Genomic DNA, 22,245 nt, shown 5'->3' with positions numbered 1-22,245 from the left:
TGTTGGTGTTTTTTTTATCTAAAAACTATTGCCAAATCAAAGGTCACATATCTTATAGAAGCTTTACCACTTTGTGGTTTATATTTAACTCTATGATCCATTTTGAATTAATTTTCATGAATACTGCAAGGTCTGTGTCTACGTTGGCTTTTTTTCTGTTTTTTTGTTATGCCTACAGATGTCCAATAGATCTAGTACCATTTGTTGAAAAGACTGTCCTTCTCTATCAAGTTGCTTTTGTTCTTTTGTCAAAGATTAGTTGACTATATTTATATAGGTCTATTTCTCCACTCTATCCTGTTCCACTGATCTATTTATCTTATTTCACCTTATCACCCTGTCCTGATTACTGTAGCATTATAGTAAATCTTAAAATCAGGTTGTTCTTCTCTTTCAACATTGTGTTAGCTACTCTGCGTCTTATGCCTCTCCATATACACTTTAGAATCAGTTCTTCAATATCCATAAAATAACTTACTGAGATTTTGATAAGAATTTCATACAATCTATAGATCAACTGAGGAAAATTTCACATCTTAACAGTATTGAGTCTTTTAATCCATAAACATGGAATATCTATCCATTCATTTAGATCTTTGATTTCTTAAACCAGAGTTTTGTAGTTTGCCACATGTACTCTCTATACATATTTGTTAGATTTATACTTAAGTATATCATTTTAAGGTCCTATTATCAATTTTTTATTCCAAATTCCAATTTTTCATTTCTGGTATTTGGGAAAATAATCAGTTTTTATATATTACCTTCTATCTTGTGACCTTGCTAGACCACTTTTTAGTTAAGGAGTTTTTTGGTATACTCTTAGTGATTTTCTAGATAATCATGTTGTCTGAAAGCAAAGACAGTTTTATTTCTTCCTTCTCAATCCATTTACCTTTTGTTTCCTTTTCTTATCATATTGCACTACCAAGGACTACTAGTACAATGCTAAATAGTGCAGGCCAGTGTGATGGTTATTTGTATGTATTAACTTAGCTGGCATAGGGTGCCCAGATTAAACATTATTTCTGGATGTTTGTGAGGGGTATTTCTAGATGAGATCAGCATTTGAATCAGTGAAATAAGTAAAGTAGATGGCCCTCCCCAACATAACTGGACATCATCTAATCAGTTGAGAGCCTAAATAGAACAAAAGGCAATGGAAGGAAGGATTTATCCCCACCCTATCCCACCCCACTCACCTCTATGTTCCCCCACCCCATCTCTCATCCCCACTTCACTGATTGAGTTGGAACATCTCATCTGCTCTGGCTCTCAGATTGAGATTTACACTATCAGCAACTCTGGTTCTTGGGCCCTTGGACTCTGACTGAATTATACCACCAGCTTTTCTGGGTCTCCAGCTTGTAGACAGCAGATCACGGGCCATCTCAGCCTCCATAACTGCATGAGCCAAGTCCTCATTATAAATCTTCTTTTAGATATATATGAAGTCTACCAGTTCTATATCTCTGGGGAAACTTAACTAATACAATGAGGAAAAACATCCTTGTCTTGCTCTCAAACTTAGGGGGAAAGAATCCAATTTCTCACTGTTAAGTATGATGTAGGTTTTCATAAATATTCTTTATCAAGTTGAGGCAGTTCCTCTCTATTCCTGGTCTGCTGAGATCTTTATCTTACAGTGATGCATAGCCATATACCCCTTCAAGGGACAACTGTCACCCCAATTATCAACTCCATCAGGGTATGCCTCAGCTACAGAGAGTCACCCTTGCCCAAAGGCACATTCTTCCTGGGGCAGCCCACACTCAGTGACTAATACAGGTGCGGTGTAAAGACTCAGCCGTTTCAATCCATTGAGAGTCAACTCAGATGGATAACATATGTTCATATGAACTCCCTGATGAAGTCAGGTGGAGTTCTCCTGGGACCGTGTCTCAGTTCAAGTTTTCCCTCTACTCAACCCTGTTTCTTCCTCCTACCTTCAAATGTATTGATGCTAATAAACATCCTGCACACTAAACTCTGACCTTGGTGCCTACTTCTACAAACGCAGCCTGTGACTATTTACAGAGCAAACTCACTTTCCATGCCGCTTCATGAAAGACACAGTGGGGCTTTTTTCTCTACCAGACCATCAGCTTCACAAACAACCTTAGGATTAGAGGTAGAGCAACAGGAGAAAACTTCTCTTGCCATTTGGTCACCACCTGAGAGTGCTAAATTTTAATGCTTGGCTGCAGGATCTGCAAACATTTGTCATTATCACTCAAAAGAGATTCTTCCAAGGCTCCTAGTCTACATTGCAGGGTAATGCAACCACATTAATAGAGATTTTGGATTTTTTTGGATTTTTCTATGGCCTGGCTTTTACTACTAGACAATAGAAAAATCTAAGTTGGCACATGTTGCAAGCACATAGTTTCTTTCAAAACCAGCACCACTGCAGAAAACATCAGACAAAAAGATAAAGATCTCATTAGAGGGGTTACAAAGATGAAACTCAACTTGGAATCAGAGGATTGTCACTACAGAATCTAGGTCAGAATCACACGAAACTGCGTTACTACCTAGAACAGCATCTTGCATATAATACGTGTTCTATAAGCTATTTGCTGAATAAACTAAAGAACACTAATTTGGAGTACTGGCTCCTGGTCCCAGCTTTGGACACACAATCTATGCCTGAGGGCCAACTATAAAATTGTGATAGGTTGTGTTTCATTTCCATGTCTTCAACTTCTAAACAATCCATATATTGAAACTTTATTGATTTAACTCCATAAATAAGAACTTTTTTACCTCTGTACATGGTTGGCTATTTCAAACAGCACTCCTGCCCAGATGCATCCCATTTTTTAAGATTAAAGCAATGTTTGTGCAATTATATGAATATTTTATTGTATTTTTTCCTAATTAGGTCATAAAAATGAGTGGAAAAAAGAAAAATGGAAGTGCTGATACTGTGATAAGAAGCAGAGATCTTATTAACTTAATACAATTGAGACAAAGATAGAAATCATTAGACCTGTGGGAAGTGATGTCATTAGCCTCAATCAGATGCTCATTGACTTCAAGCTGGTCACCCCTATGAACATGTACATAATGTATGAATCATTGAGGACAATGCCTAAAAGGCAAGGTGTGATTAGGGATGTGAGAATGTTTTTCAGCTCTCTGGTAACAAAACTCACATGTAATCTTGTTTAGGTCTTATATATTTCACTTGCCACCAATTTTCAAGAGAACATTGTGTATAAAACCAAGCAAATGTCTAAATTAACACATGGACTTCCACTCTTATAAAGCTGTTGTTGTACATCTTATATTTAGACAATAAAATTTGTGATTGCAATACCAGTCATATTTTGATATAACTTGCCATTTTTGTAAGTGTATAATTATATCAGCAATTCTGTTGGTCTAACATCAGTAGATACACATAGATAGGTATGAGTATGGATATAAGTACCCAGGTACCTTAGCATACTCCTTTTTCCAGAATGCTGTCTATGAAGAAGGATGTTAAAAAAAAAAAAAAAAGGAGGAAGTATGAGAGGGACTATGGGATAGTGCAGAGAGAAAGGTGGGAGACTCTCAGCCCTTTCCTTGATGTTGGCCATCTCTCTTTCTTCAGAGCTAGATAACCCAGCTTATTCCGCTTCTCTTTTACCTCCAGGCTACCTTCCCTTCTATTAAGGCCTGAACCCAGCTATCCCAAAGTCATTATTTTAAGCAGGACTCTGGTTCCCAAATACCCTACCTACACAGATTCAAGCCTATAAGACAAAGGAAGTGCAACCTTTGGCCTGGTCATCTCTCAGGTGGAACAACGTCTGAGGGCATAGGTTGAAGAGGACAATGGCTTTTTATCACTTCTTAATAAAATAAAATAGCAAAACTGTAGCCATTTTGATATTCTCTTAAATACCAAAAACTTGTCATTATGCTGCAATATTTCACTGATGATATGAAAGCATTTTGAAGAATGCACAGTAGGCATTTTTCCATCTGCAAATTTAACATTCATGGTTTTAATGATTTGTGAGAGATCCTAGAGGACCATGACATGTAGCAATTTGTAATTTTGCTAAGGCACTAATTTGAATCACTCCCACTGTGAGCTAGTGTGTGGGAATTAGTCATTTAGGTGGTGAATGAGGCAGTGCCTGAATTTTGATGTTAGTTTGTTGCTCACGAGTATTTTTTTGAACATCTGAGGTGGTTCTTGAAAGTCACAGGACAAATGCCAAGAGTCTATTATAGAGCTCAATACCATTAGGCATTAGAATCGTAACAAGCAAAAATGCATATTGCCTCTCATAATGCAAATAAACCTCACTGGGATGACCCTACCTGACTACCAGGGCAACCTGCAGGTACCCAGACTGGTCAAAACCAGGTAACCCATATCTGTTTTACATTCTGCCAGGGCATTGGGCATAATAATTGACATAATAGTCTAGCATTAATTTGCTTGTGTCATATGAACATTGAGGTGTTTTTTAAGATTTTATTTATTTATTCATGAAAGACACAGAGAGAGGCAGAGACACAGGCAGAAGGAGAAGCAGGCTCCCTGCGGGAGCCTGACGTGGGACTCGATCCCAGAGCCCCAGGATCACGACCTGAGCCAAAGGCAGATACTCAACTACTGAGCTACCCAGGCACCCCAACATTGAGGTGTTGTTAAAAATATTTTGTCCACCAGTGTTGAGTACTGATATGCTTCTCCATCTATGGTAGATACTGTTAATGCCTACATCTCTACCTCTTTCTTGCTAATAGCCCCTCTATGTTGTCCATGGCAGCACTGGATCCAGTCCTCATTTTATTTGCTCCTCTTCTGTCTAGGGGAAACCCTATGTGCCCAGTTCTGGCTAAAGAGATACAAGAGGAAAAAAAATTAAAAAAAAAAAAAAGAGCGATACAAGAGGAAGGCATATGAGGAACTTCTAGAAGAATTTTGCTTTCCTATAAAAGGCACAAACATGTCCAAAACTATTTTCACCCCCTCTTCCTGCCCTAAGCATAACCATGAGGTCTAGTACTATGGCACCTTTCTTGCAACCATGAGGCAACAGTCAACAGAGAAAGCCCAAGAGAATTGCAGTGATGATAGGTCTTGAGCCACTGAGCCAATACTACCAGACTTCTTTGTGTAATAATAATAATAATAATAATAATAATAAATCCCTATTCTCTTTAAGCCACTGAAAGTCAGAATATCTGTTTCTTGTGGCTGAACAAATATAAATATGCCACTGATAATAAAAAAAACACAAATTTTCAATACATGATTCTTAAAAACTCTCCAGTCCCATACTCTATTATTGTAGAAGTGTAAGAGGCTCTTTCAGTAGTAAAGCTCAATCTTTCAGACTTACTTATTTTGCCCCTCTAGTTAGGGTATAGATTTTCCATAAGAGTCTTCTCTTCAATTTTTGTCACACGTCTTTCACTGGGCATTCATACTCCAGGACAAATAGGCTTTACTGCGGTATGCCATGACATCTTTTTCTATCTGTCTCATCTTTGTTGCCACAGTTCAGTTATCAATGAATCACTCCAGGAAAGAGATGAATCCGAAGGAAGAACTGGCAAAGGCTGTTAGTGGTTTTCTGAATCATACTAGAGAGATTGTGTCAAGAACTAAGGGCAGCCTGAAGATTCAAAAAAGAGAACATAGTGAGTGAGTGTAGAGAAACAGGGCCCCTCCATAGGTCCTGTGACTAGTCTATGCACGTGCCATAGAATACTCAGCTAAGGAAACTTTCTTCTAGGACCACTACCAAGTAGGAAGCCATAAAGATGTTGTTTCTGTCCAAAGGGCAATAAAATTCAACTCAATTATTCTAACATTTAAAAGAACCTAGATCCTATAAGAGGAACCGAGGACATAAAAGGAAGTGAGGTGAGGGCCATGCTCTATGACAAGCCATGAGCTTCTTAAAGAATAAGCTGAAGACTGTCCATTTTCATTTTTTATCCAGGTAAGAATGTAATAACTTCAACTTCCTTGGAGCTCCAATGCATCTCCAGTGAAGTTACAAAGCCAGATGCTGTTTACTATACCTCCTGCTGAGGGAGCTGGGAGGGAGGAAAGGTAAGTAGGCTCCTTAACTTACCATTCATCCTCAGCTGGTGCCATTCTGCAGGCAAGATGCCCAGCCTGGATGTCAACTTTTTACAAATAACAATTGAAATTGTCAGTTATCTTGATGAGCAGCACTCTAGTGAAAGAACAGCATAATTGGGGGGCGAAGTGTTAGTGAGCTAATTTTTTTTTTCTTTTTTTTTTTTTGCCTGTAGCAAAAACAAAACATCTTTCTGGGGATAATGTATTTACTGTTATAATCTGGTATTATTTGGTATATAGCACAGAAATTCCAAATAATACAAGAGTGAAAATATTTCCCAGCTTCTAGAAGAGGCAGAGCATGTAATCTCTCAGGTTTCAAAAAATATAGAAATTAATGGAAACCTATTTCTTTCTTTCTTTAAGAGATTTTTGTTGTTTCTGTTGTTTTGGGTTTTTTGTTTTTGTTTTTCACCTGATTTTAAATAGAAAAATCCTGGTGCTTATTTTTCTTGGGTATTTGTATGCTTAAATACAAGGTAGCAGGACTCTATAAAGACCCTAGTGTTTAAACCTCAAGGCAAAGATAATATGAATTTAAATGATCTATGGCATTGTCCTCTAACACTCTGGATGGCTCATTATTAAGTGAACCAAAATGCAATTTCTAGTATCCTTTCCATCACTCCTAGTCTATAAATCTAAGACCCCAGCAACCTGCCCACTCCTGACCATCCTTTAAAACCCAACTGAAATGCCAAATCTCACTGACTTATCCAAGCAGTGCTAAGGTTTCTTTTCTCCCATTTCCATCCCTCTTCTGTCTTTCTGTCATCTGGTCTTTCTCAAGACATGTTCTAATTGCTATCTATCTCTGTCTTACTCTAGACAATGAGTTCCTACGAGATAGGGACATTTTGTCCACTTTCGTATCCCAGGGACTTGTACACCTCCTGGCACATAGAATATCCTCACTAATGTTTGCCAAACAGGAAAAAGAAAGAATGAATGTGGGAAGAGGACTTGGGTGGGTACTCAGTACTCCTCAAAAGAGCTCCAAGGTAGAGCAATTCGAAGGGCTCTGGCTCCTGAATCCCAGCAGGGGGCAGCAGAGAGCTGAGGAGCAAAAAATAAAATAAACTAAAATAAACTAACCACCAGGAAGTCTGAGATTGCTGATGGGAAAGGTCATATAGCAGGGCGGGAGTACAACCCCAGTGACACTAAAAATCAGGGACATATCATCATCGGATGCCATGAGCACAGGTAGGACACTGAATCTGGCAGGAACATATAATGAGGAAACATGAGGCTACCACAGTGGGTCCAAAATAATTTGGGTGAAAAACAGTGTTTTGGGAGACAGGGCTTCATCTGGAGGTCCACAGCTTTGGCCCCCGGAGGGAATGTCCCTCAGCTGATCTCAAGGTCTTGGTAGTCAGGAAAGAGTTAATGAGCGGAGAGCAAACCTAAATATGCACAATTTGGATCACAAATGGGAAGCTAGGACTTGAGAGGTAAAGGATTAGATAGTCCAAAGGCCACAGAGGCAGGAGTTGACAGTGAGAGAAACCCTGAACGAAAGGCAGCATAAGGAAAAGGCTCCATTGGTCAGTTTAGGAATTCTGAGAGCACAGGACCTCAGTAGGAGGAGGATGACACAGCTGGGTTTTGAAGTAAGCAAGCCTGTCCCTCTTGAGGCTCAGACAAGCCACACCTACCCAGGTTCTGCCACTAAGTACTAAACTCTACCCTCCCCGCCTTTTAAAAAATTTTATTTATTTATTAATGAGACACAGAGAGAGAGAGGCAGAGATGTAGACAAAGGGAGACGGCAGGCTCACTGGGGGAGCCAATTCGGGCTCGATCCCAAGACTCCAGGATCATAACCTGAGCCAAAGGCAGAGCTCAACCACTGAGCCACCCAGGTGCCCCTACCCTCCCATTTAAATTAGTTGCAAAAACCTCCCAACTGTCCCAATTACAACCGGAACCTATCAACTGCCCCTTCACTTTAATAATGCCCAGTGTTAATTAAGTTCAAGCTCGATTAGCCAGGAGCAGAGAATTTAAAACAAATAACCCCAAACCCCGTACACATACACACAGAACTTTGGTATCGGACTGACTTTTGTGACTGCAAAATTCTATACTCTTGCCACCAGTGTGGTCCATGGGTGAAGAGCAGTGGCATTATGGAGAAGGTTCTCCATAATTTAGCAATTCTGCTAAAATGCAGAATCTCAATCCCCGCCCCCAGACCTACTGAATCATAATCTGCACTTTAACAGAATCCCCAGGTGATTCATAGGCCATTAAACTTGAGACACCTTGTCTACCATCACCTGAGCCCTGCCTATACTTCTGACCATAATTTGAACCATACTTCCCCTTGACCACTATGCTTAAGTCATACCAACCTTTCTGCCCCTCAAATGTGCTTACTCATTCCCAACTCATTCCTAACATAAGGTCTTTGTCCTCTCTGTTCCCTCTGTCTGGAACCATGGATGGGTTTTCCTGACATTCAGGTCTTGACTTATATGTCAGCTCTTCAAAGAGGCCTTCCCTCACCACCCAGTCCAAATGAAATACCTGCACACTCTCAACTACATTTTGCCATGTTATTTCTGTGCACAGTGTGTCATAGTTCTCAATCCTGAGAATCAGAATCACCTGGAGAACTTGTTAAAACACAAATTCCTAGGCTGCTCCCCCAGTTTCTGATTCAGTCCATCTACAGTGGATCTGAGCTGAGAATGTACATTTCAAACAAGCTTCTATGTTACACTGATGCTGTTAATCTGAGATCACTGGCACTGTCTCTCTATTGGATACTATTTTGCCTGATTGCTCTTCGCTGTAGGGTTATCTCCACTGCACTGGAGTGTCCATTCCATGAGTTTAAGGAGTCTGTATATTTTCTCCAGTACATGATAAACAGTAGGTGTTCTTTAATATTTGTTGAATAAAGAATGGATTTGTTAGTAAACAATTGCTTTCAATATGAATTTCACATCTTTTGCATTTGGCTTAACCTAACTTAGCAACAACTTTGCATTCCATTCTGTGCATATCTGTAATCAGCCATGAGAGATTAGTATTCATTAGCCATAGGTTAATTTACAAAAAGGTAAGACACACATAGACAATTGAGAGCTAACTATATTTTATCTGTATCTATCTATTATTGATGGTATCTTTTTATGCTGTTGACTTCATTAGTTGGTCTTCTATTTGTGGAAAGAGACTCCATCCAACCCCATCCATACCAAGGAAATAGCCCCTTCTTTTCAACAACATGAGCTCAGTGGTATCCTTTAACTTAGATGCAACATCCTCTTACCTACAAAACTGAAAGACGGAAAATAAGCAATCTGATATATTCATACATTCTTTCTTACCCTGGAGAAATATCCTCTCCTAAATCAGAATTAAGTACATCATCATAAGGTTTAACTAATCATTATGCATACATCTCAGTAATGGTCAGGTTCCTTTTATTACTAATAAGATTATATTTCACTATCAATCCATTTGAGTTTGCCTCCAAGAAACCTTATCAAGTTACATATTACCGATGGAACCAGCACATTGTCCAGGCTGTTGGTCATCCCTCCATTTGTGGATCACAGTTCTGCAGCGAGAAAGCCACATTTATGAGTCTACAGGTAATTGCATTTATCTGCCTCTCCTGCCACCAGAACCCTGTCATAATCACTTGCCACCTGTACCTCCTCCCCTTATTGCCCAGTTCCCCCTGCCCATACCTAGCTTTGTCTCTGGGCCCACCAACTCTGGCTCTTATCTTTCCTGAGAGTCAGATTTGTTTTCATCTCCTTAATGCTGAGGCCCCTCCCTGTATAACAAGTGGCCAGAATCAAAAGCCAGGTTTGCAAGCTATGGATCTAGTACTAACCTCACTCCAAGGTTGGCCTTTGTGGGAAGCCCCTGGGAAGAAGTTGGGAGAGGTGTGGGTGGCCTTGCTAATTAGGCCAGATTCTAGGTGTCTGGAGACTAGTGTAAGCCACTGTGGCTACATGTTAAAGTCAAGGAACCAGCTCATAGAGTGACAAAGCTACCCTGTCAGAATGCTGACAGGCAAGGACAGCAATAAATGGGAAGCTGGTGACTGTGTCACAGCCATGCTTCCTAAGCACTAATGGCCATGGCCTACACTGAAGAGGGGAGGTATCCTGAGAGATGAGCTTACCCTGGCTGCATTTGTAAGAGATTATTAAAAACACTGACACAGACAGCAGTGAGTGTCTAAAAAGAATGCTTCATCACAAGCTAATGTCTGAGACCTGAATCTGATATAATATCAATTTGATAAAGTGAATTTGAATATTTTAAAGATCCAGTTTTCCTTTGTATCTATATTAATTACAAAACATATTGACTCAATTCTGGATTGAAGGGACTTACAATGAATATCATTTTTATATACACTGATTAAGTTTCCAATATAGGAAAAAATATACATTTTGTTGCAGAGACCTACAAATGAGTGTTAATGCTGACTTTTGACCCATAATTCCTTTTCTATGTGAGACCTGTTGGCTCACCTAAGATATGCACTTGATTAACTCTTAGGGTCATTTATTTTCATCCTTTTTTATACCTGCAACAACCCTATGAAAGAGGTAGAGCAGATATTATCCAACTACTGTTACCTCATTTTATGGTTAAGAAGTTCAGATTCAGAGAGCTCAAAAGACTTGCCTAAGATTCCACAGCCATGCAGGGTGAAGTCAGGATCCCATTTGTGCTGCTCATGGGAAGTCTTCTGAAGAGGAAAAACTCAGGGAATTCAACTGCTGGTTGTCAGCACCATAGGTTGGCCTCTTCCCTGCCCTTCTTCCACAGGGCAGCACTTTCTGATCCCTTCACCACTGACCAATGAGTCTGGAACTCTGCCTGCTTTCACAACTCACTCTCAGTTACTACGGCTCATTCTCTTCACTTTCAGCTTCCAGAAAAGATCATTCTTTCAACTTCAAAGGTGCTGGTAACTTCAGCTTCTGCTGATAATGATAAGCTCTGGTGGTTTGTGTACAGGGCACAAAAGTCTAGATCTTAACTGAATATTCTCTGTGCAGAAATGTTAGTGTGTTCATTTACTTGTGATGGGATGGTCTTTTCCTCTTCTCTAGCCTGATCTCAACTTTATCCTCCTTCTAGGGCATGGTGCATGTTAAGCTTGGGTAAAAGAAGGGGGATTCAGTAATATGGCTCAATGTGGAAGAAGAGACAGAAACTCTATTAACATCATAATAGTGACCATGTCATGACAAGATCAACACTGGCAATATAAACAGTCTATTTGCTGGGACCAAAAGCTGCCACCAGCACTACTACCACCACTACGCATTGTGGAGTAGAGCCAAATGGAATTTCATGGCTGACAAGCTGCTACAGACGCCAGGGAGAAGAAATCGGTCCCTGGGAAGAAGAGAAAATGGGAGTAGAAAGGTCAGGAATGAGAGGAAGAAGAGAAAGAAGGTAAAAAGAGAACAGTTAGGACTGGATATATGAAGTACCCCGCCCCCCCAAAGCCAGGTTTGAGGAATCTAAGAGCCCTGAAAATCTGAGTGTTTATAGAAGCTAACAACAAAAAGGAGCCACTCCAAAACCTGCTCCTACCATTGCTTCCATTTGACTTAAAGGATCCTTTTGAGTATTCTGGACTCTCTGTGCTCAATTCCCAAGTATTAATTGTTTAATAATGGACTGGACAACCATCCTCTTCTGCAAGTGGTCTTATAGAACCAGTCATGCTACAAGTATTTACTGACCATAAACCTTGAACCAGGCACTGTAACAGGAATGTGAAGATGAATAATAATGCACAGGCACTCCTCTGGAAACACAGTCCCAGAAACTCTTTGAAGATAATGACCATGGACATTTAAATTTTTAAATGAATATATTACTATTCTCTCAGAAAATCTTCAATAAACATACCAAGGTTTCATCAATTCAATGGCCATCCGTGGCTGCCTCAAACAAACCATAAATTGGAAACATAAACATGAACCTTAGAGCAAAACCTTTGAGAATCATGACCTCTGTTCTGAGCATTGAATAACAAATATTTAGAGAGCATTTTTCACATACTTCATCTCTTGCATATGTTGTATTCATAATGGTAGGAGTACCTATGAAGTAGTAGTGCTACTACTCTCTCCATTTCACATAAAAAGCAGGTCAGAAAATTTAATAATCTTGAACTCTATTTGTTTTTTCTTTTCCCTGAAGAACCAAAACAACTCACTAGAGCAACACCCTCTTCGGAGAGAGCAACAGCAAACACTAACATATAATGAAATCTTTGTTTTGATCAGTTTAGACAGTCTTATAATGTTCTGGTGTGGCATTCAGTTACTGAATTTTAGACAATAGGCCATTCTAGCTGCCAATTAAAATCTGTGCACACTAAATACTTTGTTGCTTTAAACCAGAAACAAAATCTCAAATAAGGCACTAATAATATATGAGTAAACTTTGAGAATTTAATGTCACAATTGAATTCAGGTATTTCTTGAGAAAAAAATAAATGGAGAACAGAGAATATGAGACTTTATTGAATGTCATAATTGCTTATAATGTTTTAATTTCTTTGTATTCAAGTAAATAAAGTCCAGTAAAAACGTTATTTTTCTGGGATGAAAAGTATTTTTTTTCTTTCCAAAAAAAACCCATAATGATTCCTATGGACATAACTTACTCATTGTTTAAGAATATTTTCTGGGGGGATCCCTGGGTGGCTCAGCAGTTTAGCGCCTGCCTTCAGCCCAGGGTGTGATCCTGGAGTCCCGGGATCGAGTCCCATGTCAGGCTCCCTGCATGGGGCCTGCTTCTCCCTCTGCCTGCGTCTCTGCCTCTCTGTGTGTGTGTCTCTCATGAATAAATAAATAAAACCTTAAAAAAAAAAAGAATATTTTCTGTCAGAGATACTTGGGATACATTCCTAGAACTCTGATTTGAAGCACTCTAGTAATTCACATGAGTTCTTCTAAACTTGCTTTCAAAAAGCATAAAACCCTAAAAAAAAAATCCCATAACTGCGTATAAAAGAGATGGCAGGGAAAAGGAAAAGAATAGTAGATGTGAAAAAGGGAGATAGAATAAAATGGGGAAGAGAAAAGAGAAGGCAGAAATAGCAAGGAGAAGAGAGAAAAGGAAAAAGGGGTGGGGGGAAGAAAGAGGGAAAAATGGAGACTCTTACTGTGGATCTTATCTAATCCTGGTCTTTCTTATCCTCATGACACACACATACACACAACCACACACATACACCACAATACACAACACCACACATGCACAACCACATATACAACCACAACCATAAACACACAATCACAAAACCACACATACACATAACTGCAAGCGCCCACACACATACACAACCACACACACACCACACACATGCACAACCACAACCATATACACACAATCACACAACCAGACATATGCATAACTGCAAACTCACACACACATAACCACAACCACACACACACACAACACACACAACCACAATCATATAGACACAACCACAACCACACATACACATAACTGCAACCACACACACACACACACACACACACACACACCTCCTTTGACAGTTGTCTCAGCCCCACACATCTTGCACAGGATGTATAAACTGGCAACGTCTTGATGATCCGAGCTATTCCCTTCAAGAAGACAAAATTATAGCCATAAATACATCAGTTATTTAAAAACCATGTTAAAATTAACATTTAAAAGATTCACAGAAAGGAACCATTTTCAAAAATAATTCCATGAAAGTTTGATACTTACATTGCTTTCTACATTCAGTAATCTACATGTCTTTGTGGCTTTCTTCTTTAACAAATGTCCTTGCTGAGTGGATGGATGGATGATGCATGGTTAGAATGGGAATTCTAAATCATTAAGCAGCATAACTGCCAACAGAATTTCCTCCCAAAAATTCTGGGAGGGCTTTCTCCAGCACACCTGCCCACTAACCCTCGATCCTGCCCAGCATCACCTTGAGAATGTAGCTTGGATGCCAAAAGTTTATCTTTGGGGGATATTTTCCTGGTTCTCAAGGAAAACAGCATTAAATATTTTAGATTGGGGCTGTAACATACACACACATGCACATGCACGTACACATATGACAGTGTGCATGCACATACACACAGGCACACATGTGTACATACACCAGTCCCAGGCATACAGAAGCTATACCTATAACCCCTTGCTTACCAATGCATAAAGGGAAACTTTGAGATTTGGATTAAAGCTTCTGCCTCCTCAATAGAACCATATTATATTCCTGGATGAGCTGTCAAACATTCTGATAACACTATTTAAAATTCACAATTGGGCATATGTTTCAATTTAATCCGAAAAATAGGAAAGCCCATTCTGGCCAGTGATATGCTGCTTATCTGCGGCTTTCTCCTCGGCTGTCAATGTTTCTGAAATACCAGTGCTACAGGCAAAGCACCCTGATTAGGACATCAGACTGCCTTTGAGCCTATGCTGCCAGCTGCCAGCCTGCACTTGGCAACTGAAGGCCCCTTAGCTCTAACACATGGTTGGAGAGCCAATGAGGAAGTCCTGACAGATGTAAGAAACTGCTTTGGAGACCATGCTCCCAAAAAGTAGCCCAACCTATATGGAAATGGGAGCCAGTATTAAAGATGCCTTTTGTGAAGGGACGTGTTCAGGCACTCTCATGATTTGTAAATTCCCATTTTTCATCATAGATAGAAAAAAATATTACTTTATATTCTTAACAGTAGAAAGGTAACAAATTAGTAAAATTCTGTCATTTCTTTTCTCATTTCAATTTGTTTTACATACTGAATATGGGGATATGTTCATCCTGTGGAAGATTCAAACATACAAAATTACATATTTTAGAACATGAGTGATCCCATTCCATACTCCCTTGTAGGGTGCTCTTCCTATCATTTTTGCATGGGTTTACTTATGTATGTGAACACTTTCTTTACACAAAGGGGATAAGACCATACTACTTATGCTACAACTTACTACAACACCATCCTAAAGACCATGTCTAAACACAGCTCTACTTCCTTTTTTTTTTTTTAAGACTTAACTGTTTTGGAGCATTTTCAGGTTTACACCAAAATTTAGAGATAGTACACAGATTTCTCATATACCCTCCACTGCCACACATGCATAACCTCTCCATTATCACTAGCACTCACCTGAATGTTGCATCTTTTACCAAGGATGAATTTACAATCACCCAAAGTCCACAGATTACTTAGTTCATTTCATGCTCCTTCAGGTTTTCAGAGATGACTATAAATTTAACTTCTTTTCTCATATTTCTTACATTTCATGAGACTTTGGGTAGGAGAGGAGATATATGCATATGATCCTTCCTGACTACCCTGATCTAATCTCTTGAAATTTGTAAAACAAAGACACCAAATCACTCATAATCCTCCACCTTTTACATAGCTTTTATCTTTTTTCATATACTCCCTTCCAGTCTTTGTCTGCATATATAGTTTCATATTGTTGTAATCAAAATGCACTTGAAATTTTGCATTCTTCTTTTCCACTTAATATGCCTTAGACATTTTTCTGTGTAATCTTCCTAATTACCACTTTAATGGCTACATAATTATAGGTTGAGGTGATCTAGTATCGTTTGCTTACCTACCCCCCAATTTTCCACTATTATAGACAAGTAGAAATAAACATTCTGAAACATATACTTTCTTTTCTTCTGATGGATTCTTTCCTTAGGATATGGAATCACAGGTGAGAAGAAAGGAATCATCTTAAGGTTTTAGTTCTATTGTGTCATATCACATTTCAAAAGGATTTTACCAATGTACTCTTTTCATTATAATTTTATCAGCACTGGACATTATCATTTTTTGCTTTACTAATAAGTATAAAAAATGACCTTGTTTTAATGATACTTTAGTTTTCTTGTCTTTAAGGAATAAACAAATTGAATACTTTCTTTTTTCTCTTCTATAAATTGTATTATATTTCATAAATCAAATGAGGTATTAATTTTATCCCTTATATTTGAATGAGTATTTTTTTTTAAAGATTGACTGATTGATTTGAGAGAGAGAACATGTGTGCACCTGATTGGTGGAGAGGAGCAGAGGGAGAAGGAGAAAATCCTAAGGACATTTCCCACTGAGTGAGGAGCCCCCTGATCTCACGACCCTGAGATCATGACTTGAGCTGAAATCAAGAGTTGGATGCTTGGGGGATCAGTGGTTGAGCATCTGCCTTCAGGCCAGAGCATGATCCTGGGATCCTGGGATCCTGGGATCAAGTCCCACATCAGGCTCCCTGCATGGGGCTTGCTTCTCTCTCTGCCTATGTCTCTGCTTCTCTCTCTGTGTCTCTCATGAAAAAATAAATAAAATCTTTCTTAAAAATTAAAAAAAAAAGATTTTGAAGACTAGTTTTGAGAAAAAAGAATGTAAGTTATCTTATTAATAATTTTTATACTGATTACATATATGATTTCAAATAAAATATATATTAAAATAACCTCCTCAGATTTGTTTTTACTTTTTCAAGTAATTAAAGTTGTGTATGTGGCTTGCATACATGGCTTGCATTATGTTTCTATTGGACGACACAGCTCTAACAGATACTTCTCTATCACAGCTCTAGATAAGAACAAGAGCTGAGTGAGCCAGGAGAACAATGGCAATTACTACAGCTCTCCTTTTTAAAGGAGAGAACACTTGCTTTACAGTTTAATGAGACTGAAAGGAAAGAAAAGTTTCACCATCCACTGCTGGCATCTTCTGTGTCACAACTACACTTGTACTCATCTTTGAGCAAGATCCTCAAATTGATTCACTGTTAAAAACTCCTTGGGGACCCAAAAGAAGGGCGAGGATACAATACTAGGACCAGCCCAACTTTCAGAACTATTCATTTCCAACCACTCCCCTTGATTAGTTTCTCAGAGAACAAACAGGCCTGGAATCTGCCTTCCTGCTCCCCCCCCAAATCCCCTTGCCTCCCCCCAACACACTTAAATTCCTCCCATTCTTCAAGGTATTTCTGTAGCTCCCTCTAATCACTTCACTTCTCACTGGCTGCCCCACATCACTGAGTTCTTGCACACACTTTTATCTGTAACACAATTTGGCAACTATGCTTTTTGCTAATAATTCCAGGTGACACCAGAATCCAAATGGGGCATTTTTATGCCTGTCATCACTCCAGGACTGGTTTTCCTGGTAATATTTTTAGAAGATATGGCTAATAGTGTCCGCTTCATCCTTTGGCCTAAATTATATAAAAATGTAAGGTAATAATAACTCCATAATAATAAATCCAATAATAACTCCATTATTCTCCCAAAGTATTTTCACACTAAAGATCTCATTTAAGCACAAACAGAATCCAGGTCTAATTTACCAATTTTATGCCTCTCTGTTTCACAATGTATAATAATCTAGGGACAAAGTGAGGGATACCAATCACTGGTACACACCACACAAAGTCTTGTCTCAAGCACAGAATTGTCTAAATGAAGCACTCCCTTTATAAAAGAGAGCTGTCATTATACAATTGCATTTTATGCCATTACTAACTTTTTACCACTTCGCATGGGAATGCGTATTTGTATGACAGTAAAAGTGATTAAATAACTAAGTGGACCTTGTAGCAAATGAGTTATTTCTTTGCTGCCATTATGTCTAATTCACCAAACATTATTCAGTCTGAAGGCTTTTTAGAATCCTAAGCAGCCAAGATCATTTTTCACCTCATCATCCCATTATCCATAATGAGAAAATACTTCTGAATGTGAAGATTACTCTTTCCAAAGATCTCTGGTGAACACTCCTATAGATAGTAGTGAAATCTATTAACTATATATTTTGCTCACAGCAGAAAGATGATAACGGATGCCTACATAATACTTGCAGCAACTTCCAAGAGTCAGATTCCTTCCAGATCAAAAGTGGGCCCTTGGAGATGATGTTACTGAGGTAATAATGGCTGACCACCTCACCACCTCTTATTGTGTGACATATTAATGGACTTCAGATTCACACCCATAGTGTTCTGGAAGAAGTCAAGTGGAGATCTAGCTCGAAATTTCCTAAGGAATATGAGTACATCCAACTAGACTTAGCTTGATTCCACAGCTTTAATAACATCTCCATGTGCTTTACTTCTACACAGGGCTTCCAAATCCATTTAATCAACAACAATCTGAAAGGTATTATTATCCCCATTTTTCAGATAGGGAAAAGGAGTTTCCGTGACAATCAGTGATTCGCACAAGATCACAGATGTGGTTAACAAGAGAGCCAGACCCCATGCCCACGGTTTCTGAATCAGATGCTGAGGGAAGAAAAGTTCAAGGAATAGCTGAAGAGAACAAAATTTCAACATCTGTTTGGCCAGTGGCAATTTTGTGACTTTGTGGAAGTCATCTCACCAAAATGGATTGGACCAGACAATCATTACAACTCTATACTACCTTAATATTCTAAAAGTTCTAGGGATCTAAATTTAATTCCTGCTTTTACATTTGTTCACTCTAGTCCTTGCTCTAGACTCTTGACACTGTTTCCAAAGTTAGGTAGTTTGGGTCTCTGCTCCATTTTTTGCTGTGTCCAACAGGATCCCAATATCTCCATTTGCCCCAACACAGGCCAAAATGTTTAATACAGGCCAGAAAGTCTATTCATATTTAAGATTTCTGAGTCTATGTGGGAAGAAGCAAAGGAGGCAGATTCGCCTGGGGATTCCCAGAACCCTGTGGTTAAAAGGTAAAGCCAAATTCATCCTTCCTTATTCAAAAAATGGATTTCAAATAGATTGAAAGTTGCTTCAATAATAATCCTTATTATTATAGATTTAATAAATTATACAGATTTCAAGAAATACTTGCAGGATGGGAGGCTCCTGTCCTCTTTTGGAAAATAAGCTCAGAAACATCACAATCATGCATCAGATGATGTAGGATGGGTATCGAAGTATATCCACTTGTGTTGAAAAGTGAATGTTTCGGTCAAGATATATGTCTGTCCCTGGTTGATTTGAACATGATACATCTATTTTTTATAGAGTTAAAAATGCCTTTCTCTTCAGTTGTCTCTACAAAACTCTAACCAATAATTCATGGAATTGCTTGCCCCCCAAAGAGAGATGCTGTATCACCTTAAATATAAACTCATGAAAAATTTAGGTGGTAGATAAAAACCAATCACAACATTATCCTTTCTCTCTCTCCTTCCTGTCTCTCTCTCTCTCTCTCCAAGCTGAAGGAAATTTTAGTAGCAAGTCTTGAATGCAGTATAAAAAAGAAACAAATTGCTTTATAGGTCTTAATTTACATCTGTTTGTCTTGTTGTCTTTTCTTCTGTAGCACTGGAAATGCAAGCAGAAGCCCAAATATGTTCAGGATTCAGAGTTGAGTTTAGACACCATTCCAGAACTGGAATTAGCATGAAAAAAAATTTAATTGTATCCATAAAAAGGAATGTAACCCAGAACCTGAGGGGAAAAAATTTTTTTTGAATAATCACTTGGTATGGTCCTATGCCTCTAAGCAAAACAGAATTCAATCTTCCTAAAAGAGATGAATATGCCTCATGTACCTAGGGATGGAAAATTGATCTTCCTATTGCTTAATAATGCAATGCCTAGAAAGGCAATATGCTTATAGAAAGCAAATAGGGCTTGCATTCCTAAAACACAGGTTCCAGGCTTGGCTACAACTTTTACTAACTGGCTGTATTGACTTAGTAAAGTCACTTAATCTCTCTGAGCCTCATTTTCTTCATCTTCATTACAGAATTTTCATTACAGATTTTTTTTTCTCATTAAACTTTTGTTTTAATGGGTCTCAAAATTCTGTGACAGATTTTTGGTCAAGTTGTTTCCATTAAAAAGTACTGATTTTAAAAACTAATAACTTAAAACTGCCACACACGCACAAAAAAAACAAAAAACAACAACAAAAAAAAAAACAAATGGTCCACAAAACATTCTCCTTTCCTTCTGAAGGTTTTACGATGCATTGTTATCATTAACCAGTCTTTTACTATTAAACTTAAATGGCCAATTGACACAAACAGTTCTGAGACCGTTCTTCCACCACTGATTAAGACTGGGGTGGCAGGTATTGGGGATAATATTTATTTAGCCTTCTGAGCTTTCTGGGCAGACTTGGTGACTTTGCCATCTCCAGCTGCCTTCTTGTCCACTGCTTTGATGACACCCACAGCAACCGTCTGTCTCATGTCACGAACAGCAAAACGGCCCAGAGGAGGATAGTCAGAGAAGCTCTCAACACACATAGGTTTGCCAGGAACCATATCAACAATGGCAGCATCCCCAGATTTCAAGAACTTGAGACCATCTTCCAGCTTCTTTCCAGAACGACGATCTATCTTTTCCTTCAGCTCAGCAAACTTGCAAGCAATGTGAGCTGTGTGACAATCCAGCACAGGTGCATATCCAGCACTGATTTGGCCTGGATGGTTCAGGATAATCACCTGAGCTGTGAAGCCAGCTGCTTCCATTGGTGGGTTATTTTTGCTGTCACCAGCCACGTTGCCACGACGAACATCTTTGACAGATACGTTCTTGACATTGAAGCCCACATTGTCCCCAGGAAGAGCCTCACTCAAAGCTTCATGGTGCATTTCAACAGACTTTACTTCAGTTGTAACATTGACTGGAGCAAACGTGACCACCATTCCAGGCTTAAGAACACCAGTCTCCACTCGACCCACTGGGACAGTACCAATACCACCAATTTTGTAGACGTCTTGGAGAGGCAGACGCAAGGGCTTATCAGTTGGAGGAGTTGGTGGCAGAATGCAATCCAGGGCTTCAAGCAGTGTGGTTCCGCTGGCATTCCCATCTTTACGGGTGACTTTCCATCCCTTGAACCAAGGCATGTTAGCACTTGGCTCCAGCATGTTGTCACCATTCCAACCAGAAATTGGCACAAATGCTACTGTGTCAGGGTTGTAGCCAATTTTCTTAACGTAGGTGCTGACTTCCTTAACGATTTCCTCGTATCTCTTCTGGCTGTACGGTGGTTCAGTGGAATCCATTTTGTTAACACCAACAATTAGTTGTTTTACACCCAGTGTGTAAGCCAGAAGGGCATGCTCACGGGTCTGCCCATTCTTGGAGATACCTGCTTCAAATTCACCAACACCAGCAGCAACAATCAGGACAGCACAGTCAGCCTGAGATGTGCCTGTAATCATGTTTTTGATAAAGTCTCTGTGTTCTGGGGCATCAATGATGGTCACATAATACTTGCTGGTCTTGAATTTCCACAGGGAGATATCAATGGTGATACCACGTTCACGTTCAGCTTTCAGTTTATCCAAGACCCAGGCATACTTGAAGGAGCCTTTTCCCACCTCAGCAGCCTCCTCAAATTTTTCAATAGTTCTTTTGTCGATCCCACCACATTTGTAGATCAGATGGCCAGTAGTGGTAGACTTGCCCGAATCTACGTGACAACGATGTTGATGTGAGTCTTCTCCTTTCCCATTTTGGTTTAGGTTTAGCGGTGGTTTTCATGACACCTGTGTTCTGGTGGCAAACCCATTGTGAAAAAGTCATTACAGATTTTTACTGTAATCTTCATTACAGTAAAAACAATGGCTTTCAAAAAGCCCTAATGAATTAATAAAGGTAGGCATTGAGCACCAATAGCTGATAAATAACACACACACACAAAAGAAATACTCAGATTATGAATTTACAAGGAAAAATAAACCTGATTCTGATGAAGCCTCAAGATCTAACTACCAATTTACAGGAAAAACAGTAGACAAGAGGACCATATTAAGCCATACTGCAGGAATGCAATCAGTAAAATTCAGACTATAGGAAACATTATAAGATAGACAACCCAGTGTCTTTGACAATAGAAAAAAATAGCAAGGAAAAACAAAAAGACAGAAAAAGAGGAAGAAAATATACAACAAAAAAGACTTATGGAACATACACAAATCTGATTTGGATTCTGACTCAAACAATTGTGAGAAAAAAACTTGTGGCACCTCTAGCTTTCACTCAGGGATAGAGAGCTACATAGAACATCATTCTCATCATACTTAAAACAACAACAACCAAAATATGTATATATAAAAAGCCAGACAACTACATTAATGATTTTTTTTCAAATCCATTGGAAAATG

General features: G+C 39.0%; 1 protein-coding gene across 1 annotated transcript in view; it reads right to left on the bottom strand.

Moving 5' to 3' along the window:
- Positions 1-13,929, bottom strand: part of LOC144310237 (uncharacterized) — a 331,034-nt gene extending 317,105 nt beyond the window's left edge. Inside the window, exons 1-2 of the mRNA XM_077890999.1 lie at positions 13,868-13,929; positions 13,660-13,740 (exon numbers count right to left, since the gene is read on the bottom strand). The gene's annotated coding sequence lies outside the window, so the exon portion shown is untranslated. The remainder of the gene's footprint in view (positions 1-13,659; positions 13,741-13,867) is intronic.
- Between the last annotated feature and the right edge of the window lie 8,316 nt (positions 13,930-22,245).

The sequence above is a fragment of the Canis aureus genome, chromosome 3, assembly GCF_053574225.1.
Source record: "Canis aureus isolate CA01 chromosome 3, VMU_Caureus_v.1.0, whole genome shotgun sequence".
NCBI classification, from domain to species: domain Eukaryota; kingdom Metazoa; phylum Chordata; class Mammalia; order Carnivora; family Canidae; genus Canis; species Canis aureus.
The sequence above is the reverse complement of the archived record's forward strand: the minus strand, read 5'-3'. Positions and strand labels throughout refer to the sequence as shown.